At 39.0% G+C, this 14,347-nt stretch overlaps 1 long non-coding RNA gene across 3 annotated transcripts in view; it reads right to left on the bottom strand.

Annotated features, from left to right (window-relative positions):
- Positions 1-11,820, bottom strand: part of LOC143269534 (uncharacterized) — a 40,283-nt gene extending 28,463 nt beyond the window's left edge. For all 3 annotated transcript variants that reach the window (XR_013045996.1, XR_013045997.1, XR_013045998.1), the window contains exons 1-3: positions 11,490-11,820; positions 10,686-10,815; positions 376-455 (exon numbers count right to left, since the gene is read on the bottom strand). This is a non-coding gene — a long non-coding RNA (uncharacterized LOC143269534). The remainder of the gene's footprint in view (positions 1-375; positions 456-10,685; positions 10,816-11,489) is intronic.
- Positions 11,821-14,347: the final 2,527 nt, after the last annotated feature.

The following is a 14,347-nucleotide window of genomic DNA, read 5'->3' as shown; positions in this document are numbered from 1 at the left end:
GAGAAAGCAATCTGCTATCCCTTAGGGTTTTTATTGGTAGTTACTATGCATTCATTTATTTCTCCAGTAAAACCAACAGGGCTTCTCCTGTCTACAATGATCCCCCTATTCCTTCTCCTGGAAGTAGAAAGAGTGCAATTCATTCCTCATTAGAAAGCTACACATATGTTCATATTTTGTCTCTAGTGAAATAACTTGAATTTATGCAGTAAACGGAAAAAAGCTAAGAGAATGACAAAAGACAATGGAGGTAATCAACAACTTTCATGAAATAGAATGATCCAAAGATCTAAATAGGATACAATACACAACTTTGTCCTGTGCTATTTATGATATAAATAAATTAAATGATAAATGTAATCCAATCATAATTACCAATAGTTCTTCTTTTGAGAATATTGTATGAGATGAACAGGAACAAGGAGAAAGTAAAATCTCCACTTTCCATGGAAGAACTATAAGTCAGAATATATGAAAATTATAAATTAAGGCATTAGAAAGTAAATATTAAAGTAGGTTAATAACCATCCCTCCCCAGAGTTGTAAAAAGTTGATCTAGATATTTCTATGGAATGAAGGTGGGGGTTGAAAAGTAGAGGAGTGTAGATGCTGGTTTTAGTTGTTTCATAGTATAATTTGAGTGTCATTTTTTTTACTACTTTCCTATAACACCAGGAAAAAATAAGTGTAGACGAATTTCTAAATCATCTTATTAAATAAAAAACAGGGAGCCAGATAGAGGGGTGAAAACCTGAGAGATCAGGGAAATAGGGAAAGCCACAGCTAACCTCACCTCACCAATTCTGCAGCTTCCAAAAGGCAAGCTACTTCCTCTCTACCCATGCCTATATGCCTTGCTTTTCTGCCATCTGATTTGCTCTCTCTGTCCAGCTACATCACTTCTTCTTCCTGCCCAGCTCTGTCACTTCCTATCTGTCTGTACAGACCTCTAGACCTTCATAGTTAACTAGTTTTGAGAATTTAAGGCATGTGCCACCATACCTGGCTCTGTTCCCAGTGTGGCCTTGAACTCATAGAAATCCAGACAGATGCTGCTTGCCAAGTGATAAGATTAAAGGCATGTGCTACTATTGTCTGACTTCTATATAGTGGCTGGATTTTTCCTCTGATCTCCAGGCAAAATTTAGTGGGAGACATAGTATATTGGGGGACACAATACATCAGCACATTTCTCCCTTTTTTTGTCTAAAAAATTTTGCAAAAGTTATAACTAATATAAGAAAAACTATATACAATAAATATAATAAATATATATAATATATACAAGCAATAAACACATCAACAATGTCTAGTCCATTTGCATTTGATAAATTCAGAGAAAATCCTTTCTTATCTATCCTATTTTGGTGAGTCCCAAATGTACCTAATTCATTTTCTATCCTAATTCATATCACCAACAAAAAACTATCTTATGATGTCCTTCAATTTTATACACTTTACACCTCTTAGTGAGTTTCTTTTCTGAAATTTCTTAACAAGGAAAACTATAACTACAGCTATCTAATCTTCAACTCCTTCAGAGACCTGAGAAGTTAACTAGTAAAACAGAAAGTGCAAACACGCGACTTCCAAAAAATGTGAGTTATGACAGAAACAGCCAGCTGCCTGGACAGTCACCCAAGGATTCTCTGTAACATTGGGCATCATCTTCAGCCTATAGGCTTAGCATATCTGATAAACTCATTTGTGAAGCAGGATGTAAGCAAGGCCTACAGCTTGACCCCATAATCAGTGAGAGTATTTTATGTACCAGATAAACTTGAATTCCACCAGTGTTGTGTCATGGTTCAGGATTTTAAATTCTGGAAGTTGCTGGTATTTTTGGAATTCAGTTTCCCATTCTCTTTGGCTTGTGGGTGGCTTCATCTCCTTTATTAAATGCCAGTCTACCATTGACAGGTTAGACTCCACCAGCCTAGTTACTCTTCAAGAATAACTGTTCCAGCTACTGTTCCACAGCACACCAGGAGCCATCAGCCCACCGCCTGCTCAGCTGCCTTCAAAGGAGGGGCACTGGACCTTTTCCAGATTGCAAAGCCCCTTCAGGGATGGTGCCATATTGTCCTGACCTCGGAGGATGCCTGTTGCCAAAGCTGCAACCATACTTGTCTTGGCAAGGATCGGCAGTGCCTTTTTGTAAGTGTGTGTGTGTGTGTGTGTGTGTGTGTGTGTGTGTGTGTGTCCTGCTTTTCCATTCTAGACAACATACTGTCAGCAGTTGATGCAAGGGCATTTTCTTGCCTAGTGGCTAACTTTTGCCACAGTGAAAGTAAACTCCATGTGGAGGTTCTTCAATGCCCATATCTTCTCTGAAGCAGATTGGTGCTGCCAGGAGCCAACGTGTCTCATAGTCATAAAAAAATAAAAAAAAAAAAAGAAAAAAAGAAAACAATCTATGTTATTAAAACATCTTAAATGCCATATTCTATAGATCTCTGAAGGGTTTGAAGATGATCTGTCTATATAAAATATATCTCTGATTGATCTTGAAAACATACCTAATATGACTACGAATTGGATTGTAATGACTAACTACTAACTTACATTTCTTTACATCCTAATTAGTTGGTAATAATAATTTTCAAGGATTAGCAAATTGCATTATATTTTTAAATGAACTGTATAGGTACAATACCTTGAACAAGATTAGAAATATACATACAGTATTTTCTAACAAAATCAATCTCAAATTTGTATCAATATACATAATTTGTGTATAATATACAAAAATCCAATACATAATATTTAAAACTAGCAGTTGCCTTTTAAAAGTAGATTTAATAATCCAGCTTTTTATCTATATCATATCTATATCCTTTCTTTTTTCTTTTCAGAGTATATTCAATAATCTACCTCTTATTCATATTCTGTCTTGTGCGGCACAGATTTATGAAAAAGCAGCTTGCCTGTAGCCTTGCAGTCCCCAGTTCAGGCCCGAGCTGCATGGAGCTGGTTGCTGTGGCACACGCGGGTAGGATTTGCTGAAGGAGGCCGAGGCAGGAGGATCCTGAGTTCGAGGTCAGCCTGGGAGTCTTGCTGAGGAGAAGCTGTGTCTGCGGTCGGGCCAGGCCACAAACAGAGGTGGGACCATAGAGGCAGTGGCTTCTGCTCAGCATTGCTGGCTGCTTCTCATCCTGTTGGTGACTGTGGTGATGCTGCTACTGGGGATGAAGGGTTTACTGCTCCTTGTTCAGAGAACAATTGCCAGGACCATCGTGTTACAAGAAAGCATCAGCAAAGGTCAGTTTGGAGAAGTTTGGCAAGGCAAATGGTGGGAAGAGGAAGTTGCTGTGAAGATATTTTCTTCTAAGGAAGAACATTCATGGTTCCAAGAAGCAGACATTTATAAGATTGTGATAGCTCCAAACCACAGAGTAGGCACACATACACACAAAATTCTGCAAGGAACCATGACGATGCCTAACAGAGACATTGAAATCTCCATAAAGATGATGGTATCCCACAACAATGATTCCACATAGACTTGTACTATGATAATGCCATTAATCTGATTAACACCACCCAAAGTTCAGCTTTGGACTAAAAACTACTCAAGAGAATTTTGAGATGACTAACTAAGATGATCCAGATTCATAGACTACTCAAGCAAGGACTTAAGACAAACCCTGTGTTTTCCCATTATGCAGAGACTGGACAACAAATGATACAGCTACCTTTCCTAGGACTTGACAATTAACTCCCCAAAATTTTTTTCAGGATTCCCAAAGATGCTTCACCCACACAGATGCCCAAGTTCCCAAGAGGTGGGTTGGGTAGTTTTGGCCATTTAATGAGTTATGGATATTGTAATTGTTTACGATGGTTGGTTACAAGTAATTAATTGTTAATGGTCAGAAAAAAAGCTAAACAAGGGAGATAAGATACAGGGTTCTTGTTTAAAAAAAAAGAAAAAGAAAAAAGAGGATAAAGAAAAGGTAGATTATTGATCTACTCTGAAAAGAAAAAAAGAGAAGATACATACATGATAAGATTAAAAAGTAGATTTTTGAATCTACTCAGAAAAGAAAAAAGAGAGAATATGGATAATATAAAAAGGTAGATTACTGAATCTACTTTTAAAAAGGAAATACTTGTTTTAAATAGGATAAGTTATGACATTTTTTGTCTGAATTGAAAAACTCACATTACTGAACTATTTCAGTACACACTCAGAGTCATTTAAATAACAAACTGTATATGTACATAAACAGAAATTGCTTTCTCAACTGGTGAATTTAACAAAAAGAAAAATGAAGTTGTTATTGTTTAGAAAAATGAAATTATTAGTAATCCATTGCTGTAAACACTTTTCACCTACCTTCTTCTAAACCAGATAACATATCTGCACATTGTTTCTGCTGCAATTTTCACCATATTTTTTTTCAAACAAAAATGCTGATATTACCATTGGTGGTGATTTTCACCATTTTAAAGCTAAATAGATAGATAACTAAATAATTTTGGGATTTCTGATAAAGATGTCTTTAAAATTTTCATGTTTGAAAACCTAGAGCATCTAAACTTTTGTCAGATCAATTTTAAACCTATGAGGATTTTTAAATTTATTTCTGATGAGCTGTACCTAACTGATTGGAACTTAAGGAATTTCCAGTGGGAATGGTGCCCTTCCTCAAACCCCGTCCCACTGGTGAACACTCCGATGCTTAGATAGCAGTCTCTGTAATGAAGCCTAGTTTTTTCTCCTCACTGATTTTATCCTTTGTTTCTCTGACAAGCACACAGCATAAAGTCCTGCAGAAAATTTAAAATAACAGTATCTTTCCATGCAGCTGAATCAAAGAAGATACAAAATTTTTGTTGATTCCAACACTAAAAAAAGTGCTTATCAAAATGAATTTTAAAAGAAATAGTATATGCAGACACATCTTTTGATTTTCTCCATATTTCTTTGTCAGCATACAAGTCAAGAATATGCTAGGTGGATCTTCTTTAGGAAGTTAGACTTTTACCAAATATGCTACCGAGCAGGACAAAAGCAGACCCATTTCTGTATGATTTCTGTTGTACACAAGGTCTTCTCTCAAAGATGCTGAAAGATGCTGCTACAGGATGATTGTACAGTATTATTCTTATTTACTCTAAGGCTATATTTTCATGCTTATGTTTTATATGCTGGTTCCATAAAAAGAAGTATTTCTCACACTCGTTAGCACCTATATATGGCTTGAACTTGTACCTTGATTTAACCAATGGAATCTGATAAGAGTGACTCAGCCAGTTTAAGGCTTAAGCCTGTGAGGGATGGAAGTTGTCACTTTAATATGATTCTGGCTCATAATGGCCCTAAGAAATGCTAAAACTACCCCGAAAGTCCATGAGGAGAAGTGGCAGTTTTTGTTCACCCAGACAAGTAGTGTCACTTACTGATAATTTCCAGCCATTACCAGTGTTTATGGGTACATTATATCAGGAAACTACCTTGGAAAGTTCAGAACAGGTGTGTCCCAAATAGCAAGATCTAGTGATTTATAATAACACAGGTAGCAGACTGACTGCTCAGGCATTTGTGATCAGCATTCCATAGGAAATGAGAAAATGGTTATTGTTTCAGGATAATAAGTTTTATAGCAGCAATGTGCCCATTATCTATCCATGGATCGATTATCTATCATCTGTCTGTCTGTTTCTCTATCTTTGTTTCATTCTGGACATTATCTATCAAAGAATATAACAAATAAACTTTGCCCTCTGTCTAGTCATGAGGTTAGACTCTGCTCTTCTATTAGGTACATAGTAGATATGTACAAACTAAACAGATATTTTTTAAAATTAGATCATTTTCTGAAAGCTATAGAGAAAAAAATCTACATTAGCTACTTGGAAAAATGGAATGCTGTATAACTGTAGGCACTCACCCAGTTTTTATATAACAGGTTATATATGCACTCCATTAAGCCATCACGAAGACTACCTCACTGTGTCCATGTGGCATCCTCTAAGTTTCAACTGGTCCTTCCTACCAACTGCTTTCTCTTCATTCTCTTCTCTTCCAGAACTCTGATCTAGAGTCAAAAATCAGCCTGTAGTCGAATTTGCTCATTGTCTATGGAACTGTAGCATGGGCTCAGGATGGATCTAAGAGATCCCTACTGTCTTTGAAACCTGTTAGAGGTTCACTGTCCATAGGGGACTTTTGGCATCTTTGCTCATTTATGTCAGAATACAGTGGAACCACAGAGATTGAGAAAGACACCGAAATAATCATGAAACAGCTTCAGTCGAAAGAAATTCTCACTGGTTCTCAAAAAGCTCACCTATAGCCTGGGAGCCAAAGCAGTGAGTCCACAGCTGACTGTTCTGGGCTTCCCTGTGGGTCATTTAACCTTGCATGTCCTAAGATTTCCTATCACCAAAGAGGAAATTAAAAGTGGAATTCATTTTCCTGGGTGGCGGCCTAAGAGCCAGAGAGCCTCTTATCGAGACGTTCATAATTGTAGCCTCACACGATTAGAGCTGGATGGGTCTTTAGCAAGCGCCCAGGTAACTCCTTATTTCACAGAGTCCCTCCCTGGAACTTAGAAAGGTGAAGTACATTGTTCCAGATCAAGCCAGACGATACCCGAGAATTTACTGCCTATGCCACACAACATGCTTCCCTGTTCATCTGTATGTGTGTCGACACATCTGTGTTGAATGAAAACACATTTGCGTGTACAAGACGACCTTGAGACAATACAATCCAGTTCTAATGATCAGTGTGTTTATGATTATAGCCCTTTATGTCCAGTTTGATTTCCCTAAAGAAAACCATTCAAGGTTCTAATTGCTTTTCTATTACACAGACTTGGGGAAGAAAAAGAAATACCTCTGTTTAGCAACCTGTGTTAACATTGTCAGGGTCCTGAGGAAGAACTTGGATTGATTGGTCCCCTTGGAATCAATCAGAGCCTCTTACTATCCTGTGAGAAACAGTCTTTTAGGTAGTAGAGACACTGCTTGTCCAAGTCTTGCAAGGAAAACAAAAGAGACACACCCTGTGTGCCATTGTTGTAAGTCCATGTCAGATGAAAAGTTCCCAGTAATGGGGCTAGGGATGTAGTTCAGTTGCCATAATCCTTGCTCTTCCTGCAGGCATCCCTGGGTTTGAAGGCCAGCACCATAAGACAGGTATGGTACCCCAGCACTCAGGAGATAAAGGCAGGAGGATTGGATATTCGGCCTCATCCTCAACTATGTGGGGGAATTCCTGGCCATCCTGGGCTGCAGAGCCTTGTCTAAAAACAAACAAAATCCAACATTGTTGTGAGCAGTCACTGAATATCTTTCATTTGCATTTAGCCTCTCATCCAGCACTGCATGCTTTTCTTGCTGAGGATATGAATTCGAGTGGGTGACAAATGGGCGTATTTTACAAGAGATACTTTTATTTACACTTTGGAGGCAGCAAAAATCATTCATCTTAGGTTTCTAGGATGCCCCATCCTATGTTTTATAGAAGAAAGGTATGACTGTGCCATGTGAGTAACATAAGGTGCTTGGGAATCAGAGCTCCTGGCTTAGTGTAGGGTAGCTTGCAGAGGCATTTTCTAGAATGTATGGAATGAACTGTTTCAAGTCCCCCCCCCCTTGCTGCTATAATTTTTATATCTCATTTTACCTCTGTAATTAAGACAGGTCTGGTAGGTATTTAAATTAGCCCAGCTTTCATCTCTATCACACATTCATTTCAAAACTTTTATGAATATTTAATAGAGGTTTTATAATTCATGGTGATATGATGAACAGCCTTTTGGCCGTTAAGTCAATTGACAGAAAAAAAAAATTCTCTCTTCAGGCAGAAATAATAACGATTCTATTCCTGTCCCGAGATTGGTGATTACACAGTCACCTGTTTTCACATTAAACTTTGATGATAAATTACTCAGCAACCATGATAATATCAGAAGTTTTACTGGCCAGAACAAATTGCCAGTAATTGCTTGCAAGATAAAAAGAAAGAACTGAGTCTTTTTTCCTCTGTCCTTCCCCCAGGGGATTGTGGCTGAGACCCTGCGATCTTACTGGTTCCAATTTCTTTCATTTGTTATTTCCTTTATATTCTATTTTATTTTACCTTTTTTTTTTGTTTCCTTTCAAGCCTTAATCTGCCCTTCTAGTAAGAATATATTAATATTCCATTAGCATGGCTGCAGATTTAGCACGCACACATGGAACACAGGCTGCATAAAAACAGAGAACTTCCAGATGGATTGCAGTTCAAACAGGTTCATTTTCTACCCGACACCCCACAGGACATACATGCACATTTGAAAAAATATTTGGGGAAATGTCTCTAGATTAAAGCATGCATCAAATGGTGCAGTTTCCAAAGCAACCCAGAGGTTCTATTTCGTTTAAATATATCAAAGGTTTAGGAACAGACAGTCTGATGATAATACCTAAGTATGTAACAGAGGATTATAAAACCTAACCTTGGCGTCAGATCCTGGGGGCTGGAGTACGCTGCTTCAGTATTCATGCCCACACAAAACTCAAACCATAAACGCCTAGAGATGGAGTCATACTCCTTCCTTCCCTTCCATTTCTCCATGAGGCCCAGGGGGAGGCCCTCCCTGTAGCATATTGGGGAACTGGACCATCCGGCCAGGCTTTATGTCCCCTGTAATGGGGTCACAGACTCCACTGTCTCCCTGGGGAGGTAATTCTGCTGCCTAATAGCTTCCACTCCAACAAACTTTTTTCCTTGATATGCAGACAACTCCTCTCTGCTCATTTCCTTCTCTGTAATGCCCCTTTTACTGCCCTGCAAATTCCTCTTTGGGGGTTTACAGCCCCCGAGGCAGAGAGCGATGCTATAGCAGCAGTCTCATGGAGCTCTACTCACTACTTAGAGATCTGTGAATCTCACATTGTATGTTAAAGCCTTCATACCCTCAATCATTTTTGTGATTCGTCCTTATAATTCTTCCAATTTGTACAAATATATGATGCCTATGATGAATTTGACTCTGTAAACTGCGATGCATCAATGATAGCAAATGCTCAAACACTCACTGTAGGCACCACATGTATACACACACATGCACACTGGACTTAAATATGTTAGCAGCATTCTGTTCCCAATGCCATTAAGTTCTAATGGCAATCCAGTGCCCTTGCTTATATGCACGGGGAAATGTAGAGAAGCGTGCAGTGTTCCTCACCTTTCCAATTTCTCTCAAACGTTGTTGTTCAACGAGATTGGGGACTCTGTTCTTGGATGAGCAGGATTTAGCAAGCTGCATAGAAAATGACTTCCTTTTTGTGTCTGATGCAAATGTACTTCCGTCAGAAGGCTTTCCACAAGAGCAGCCTAGCTTGAGCCACACTAAGTGACTTTAGCGAAGGAAGGCAGAGAGGGCTCAGCAACCCTCCTGTGTCCCGAGGGAGGTCTCAGTGCTAAACTGCTCCCCGGGCAGGGCAGAAAGGACAGAAGGCTAGCTAAGTTTCAGATGAGCTCATTTGGGAGAGGATACCTAAACTTTGGGCTGAGCAGGAGGGGAAACTCACTCTCATCTTGCCTCACACCCACGTCTCCAAGTGAGATCTCAAGGCTGTCCTAGCATGTGGCACCATACTGGTTGCCATTCTTAAACATACACTGCCTCTGTCTGTCACAGGGGCTTCAGTGTGCGGCCAGTGTATCATTGTGATGAAGGCTTAAACCCAGCTCTCTCCTCTCTCATTGTGGGGTGCAGGGCCTAATAGAGCAACTGCCAACAGAGCTACATACATTTCAGTGTTTTTAGATGCTGAATAATTTAAATAATTCTATTCCACTGAGGAGGAGTAAATTTTAAAAAAGCAAATGTTTACAGGAAGATGAGTAGGTAATCAATCTAGATTCCTTCAGTGTGAGTTTACACACACACACACACACACACACACACACACACACGTACACATATGATACACAAATGAAGACAGGGAGAGAGGCACACAGTCATGTATAGACAAACAGACACACATAGATACAGACAGACATACACACAGGCACACAGACATGCATATACACAGACACAGAGACATACAGACACACACAAATGAATAGAGACACACACAGATACACATACATAGACACATATACAGATATGCAGCTGCACACATCCAGGCACATCAACACACACACACACACACACACACACACACACATGCACACACAGACACACACACACACAGATGCAAGCACATACACACATACAGACACATGACACACACAAAGAGACACACACAAAGCCTTGCAGCCTGTCACATAGGATTAAAGAAGTGAGTCAACGGTATACTGCTACTGCTCACTTTGTGTTTAACACACATGGGCTTAGATTTGATAAATCACTTCATTCCATCTGAGTCTTTTCATCTGGGAACACTGCACCAGAAGAACTCCTGACACTGTGATGTAGTTTTTAGAATGCCTCCTCATAGCTTCCTTTTTTCCTCTGCTAGTTGTAATGTGAGGGGAAATAGTTGTTATTTATACTTATGTGGTACTAGCAGGTGCAGGGAATCTTTTGGCCTCGATGCAAAGTCCTCAGCTACAGTGTAGCCATAATAGCTATTGTTTCACCCCACTTCCAATTTCGCTTTTCTGTCAGGATTTTCTGAAGGAGACATATGTAGAGCTGGAATTACATAACTTTGTATGGGGAGTTCAATGTACCCACCAATGGCATCTATTTGATCTTCTGCTCTGCCATGAGCAACACAGATTGGAGTCTAGTTAGAGGACACACTGCTCTGGCTGAAGGTATAAGCGCCATATGACCCTGGAGATCCCTGGAGAAAAATGGAAATCTGGAACAAGAAATACGTGAATTTACTAGTAAATATACATGCTAGATACCAAACAGCTGAATATGTGACTTTTCTTAGCACATACGTCCTTGATCACAAGTATATAAAATGCAGGCAAGAAAAGATATAACACACACTGAAATCACTATTAACCATAACCACTTTTGACAATGTTTTATAAAGATTATTTTATGTGTGTTTATATGTTGTATGGCAGTGCCTGCAGACTTCGGGAGAGAGCACTGGATCCTCTGTAGGTGGAGTAAATGGTGGTTCTGAGCCATTCGACGTAAGTCCCTAAGTAAGAAAGAGCAGCAAGTGCTCTTAATCACTGAGCCACCTTCCCCCAGCCTTAGTAATTTTTAGTTTATATCTACCATCACAACCACTACCCCCAAGTACTGCTTCTTGTTTCAGAGGCTTAAACCCTGAATAGAAGCTACAGTCAGAACACAGATGTTAGAGATTATTATTATTATTATTATTATTATTATTATTATTATTATTATTTTTTACTTATAAAGAATTATGCTGAAAAGAATTCTTCACAATTCCTACAAGGAGGATACTTTGCTTATGAGCGGCGGACACCAACTTCTGTATATTCCATCCATATAACAACCCTTACATAGGAACCAGACTCTCCATGGACACTACCACTCTAAGAAGTTCACCAAATGTCCAACACAAAAGATGGCCAGCAATCCAGGTTTGGAGTCCAGGTTTGATCACATGGTTTCAGACTCTATGTTGCTGTCATGTACAATGAAAGATACAGCCTCAAATTTTGAACTGGATTCTAAATTCAGACATTGTAGGTATGGAACCAAAATAAGACCAAAATGCTTTCACCCTAAAACTAAGGCCTAAGATTTCTCCTTTTAGGTACAGGCCATGAGTTACTGGAAGAGGCCATGAGTTACTAAAACCAGTCAGTCCAGATTCCAGAACCAGGAAGTGTAAAAGTACAGAGTCACAAGGTAGTCACGAGGTAATGACTGCCAGACTATGGAATGTCCTCTCCCTGCTTCCCTAGGTAACTGTTTGACCATAGAATGTCCCAACCCTAGTCTCCACAGTGACTGTGTAATCACCAGATATCCCCACCTGGGGGCACCCAATGAGAAATGGTGATAGACAACCACCCCCTTAGAAATAAAATTAAACCATGATTTCTAGAAAGTCCCTAGAAGCGAGCCAATCAGAATTGTACCCATACTAGCACCCCTAAATGATGTAACCTTGTGTTTTTTTGCCTTTAAAAACTGAGCTTGCAGAGAGCTGGGCGCTTCCTCCAGCCTCCACTGAGTTGGATATATTGGACGAAGTCCCTGCCTAGACTTGTATTGCTTTTGGATATCCAGAATTAAACCTTGTTTTGCATTCTGGCATGTTCTCATCTTAGGTGGTGTCTCTGGGGGTCGCGATCTGGGCACAACAGTAGGTCGCCAATATTAACTGCTAGATGGAAGATGCACAGTTGCTTTCTACTGAGGCAGAATAGACCTTGGCTCTCTGAGAGCATTTAAAGAACCCTGGGGAAGACCTGCCCTACTCCCACAATGAGCTATAGCACCTGCTCGGTAGTGCCTGCATTTCTTTATAGGGAGCAACACCTTCCATTTCACAAACACAGGGAAGGCTTAAAATAAAATCTCTGAGAGAGTTTACAATGTAGTCTGAATTACACATCCAAATTAGGCAAGCTCTCTTACTATGTAAGTTCAGTCAGAGAATAGAAAAAAACATAGTGAAACATGGTATAGATAAAGATGTCTTTAGATGAAAAATGCTTGAGCCACATATCTAGGTGCCATGTGATATAGGCAGGTCTTGGCCTTCCTTCTGTCCCGGGTTCTACACAACAATGAGACAAACATTTCGATATATCAAGAATATGCAATGATTTTACAAGTGCAATGTGTAATTGGATAACATGGTTTATAGCAAAAAAAAATGTATCTGTTTCTCTGGAAGTTTAAAATTCGAAGGGGAAGTAAAAACTAGGAAAGACAAAGCTTTCTTCCCCAGACCCCTAATCTATATAGCAGTGACCAGTCCAAGTGTATTCCAAAGACATAAGCAAGACATGAAGAAACACACTAGCATGCTCTAAGACAGGTATATAAATAGAAAATAACTGTAATCTAAAGTCAGGATTATGGTGTGAGCTTGTAAAAATAAGCCACATTCTTCAAAGAAAATAATTTGGTGCAAACAGAACATGTCTGAGTACATCTAGTAAAAGGTCATACATAAGTTCAAGGGTTTACAGTCAGGCATAATAAAAATCTTATTGTTAATATATAGAACAAGTAGCTTTCATAATGTTGGTATTATATACTACAACATACACTATGGTAACATATATACTATATCTTACTGATTCTAATCATTATTTCCCAAATGTCAGTTCCAAAGAAAACTCCATTACCCCAAATTCTGGTGGTTAGACAAAAGTCAGCTTTCTCCAGGAACTTGTGAAGCCAGTCTCTCTACATCAAAAAAGAGCTATTTCCCTTATCAATGGCAGAAGGGACAAGTGGCTACCTGGCTATCTGTAGTGCCTATTAGCATACCAAAACACTGGCTTGCAGGCTCTCTCAGTAGCACAATTACCTGATACATAGTCCAAAGTCCAAGTTAGAAGCCTAGCTCTTCTCCTCTCCTCCCTCCCCTTAACTTTCCCAACTCTCCATTTGTTCCTGCTTCTCTCCAGGCAAGGACCAGTCTGCTAAGCATGACTAGTCTACTATTTCCTCTCTCTGCTCTGAGCTCTCCCAGATGCCTCTGCAGTACTCTCCCCCACACCTACAATAAGACATTTTCCCTTAGCTACACCATTGAGTGGTCATGTCCGTTTCTAGACCAAAGGGATATAATTTTTTGAGGCGTCCTTACATTAACTGCAAAAATAAGTTACTATTCCCTTTTCAACATGAGTGACATTCACTTTTTATTCTTATTCAGTTGCTTGGGCCAAAACTTCAATTAGTGTGTTGAAATAGATTTGGCAAGAGTGGACATCTTGTCTTCCTCCTGATCTTAAAGCAAAAGCTTTCATCTTCTTTTTCAGTTTTTCCCTTCTCTTATACATTGACAATGAACTGTTGTAAAAAATAACATTAGCAGAAAATCCCATTATCAATTACATCAAAAATAAAATTCTTTAGAATAAATTTAACCAACAAGGTAAAAAAACAACCTTTCTGCTGAAAATTATGACTGAAGAAATAAAAGATACAAACAAATGGAAGGACAGACCAGATCCAAATCTAATACTGTGAAAATGTCCATACTACAAGGAAAAGTGGCAATTAAGTAAGATGATTATTTGAATTCCATTAATATTTTCTATGAAAATAGAAAAAAAATCCCTCAGATTTACATAGGATGAAAAAAGCTCCCACTAACCAAAGTGATTTTGAGAAAGACGAACAAAGCTAGAAACAACACACTTTCCAATTTCTATCTAAATAACAAATGTCTATTGGTCACAAAAGCATGGGACACAAACACATATACCAATGTT

Source organism: Peromyscus maniculatus, chromosome 19, assembly GCF_049852395.1.
Source record: "Peromyscus maniculatus bairdii isolate BWxNUB_F1_BW_parent chromosome 19, HU_Pman_BW_mat_3.1, whole genome shotgun sequence".
Taxonomy (NCBI): Eukaryota; Metazoa; Chordata; class Mammalia; order Rodentia; family Cricetidae; genus Peromyscus; species Peromyscus maniculatus.
Note: the sequence above shows the minus strand (reverse complement) of the source record. Positions and strands in the feature narration are given on the sequence as shown.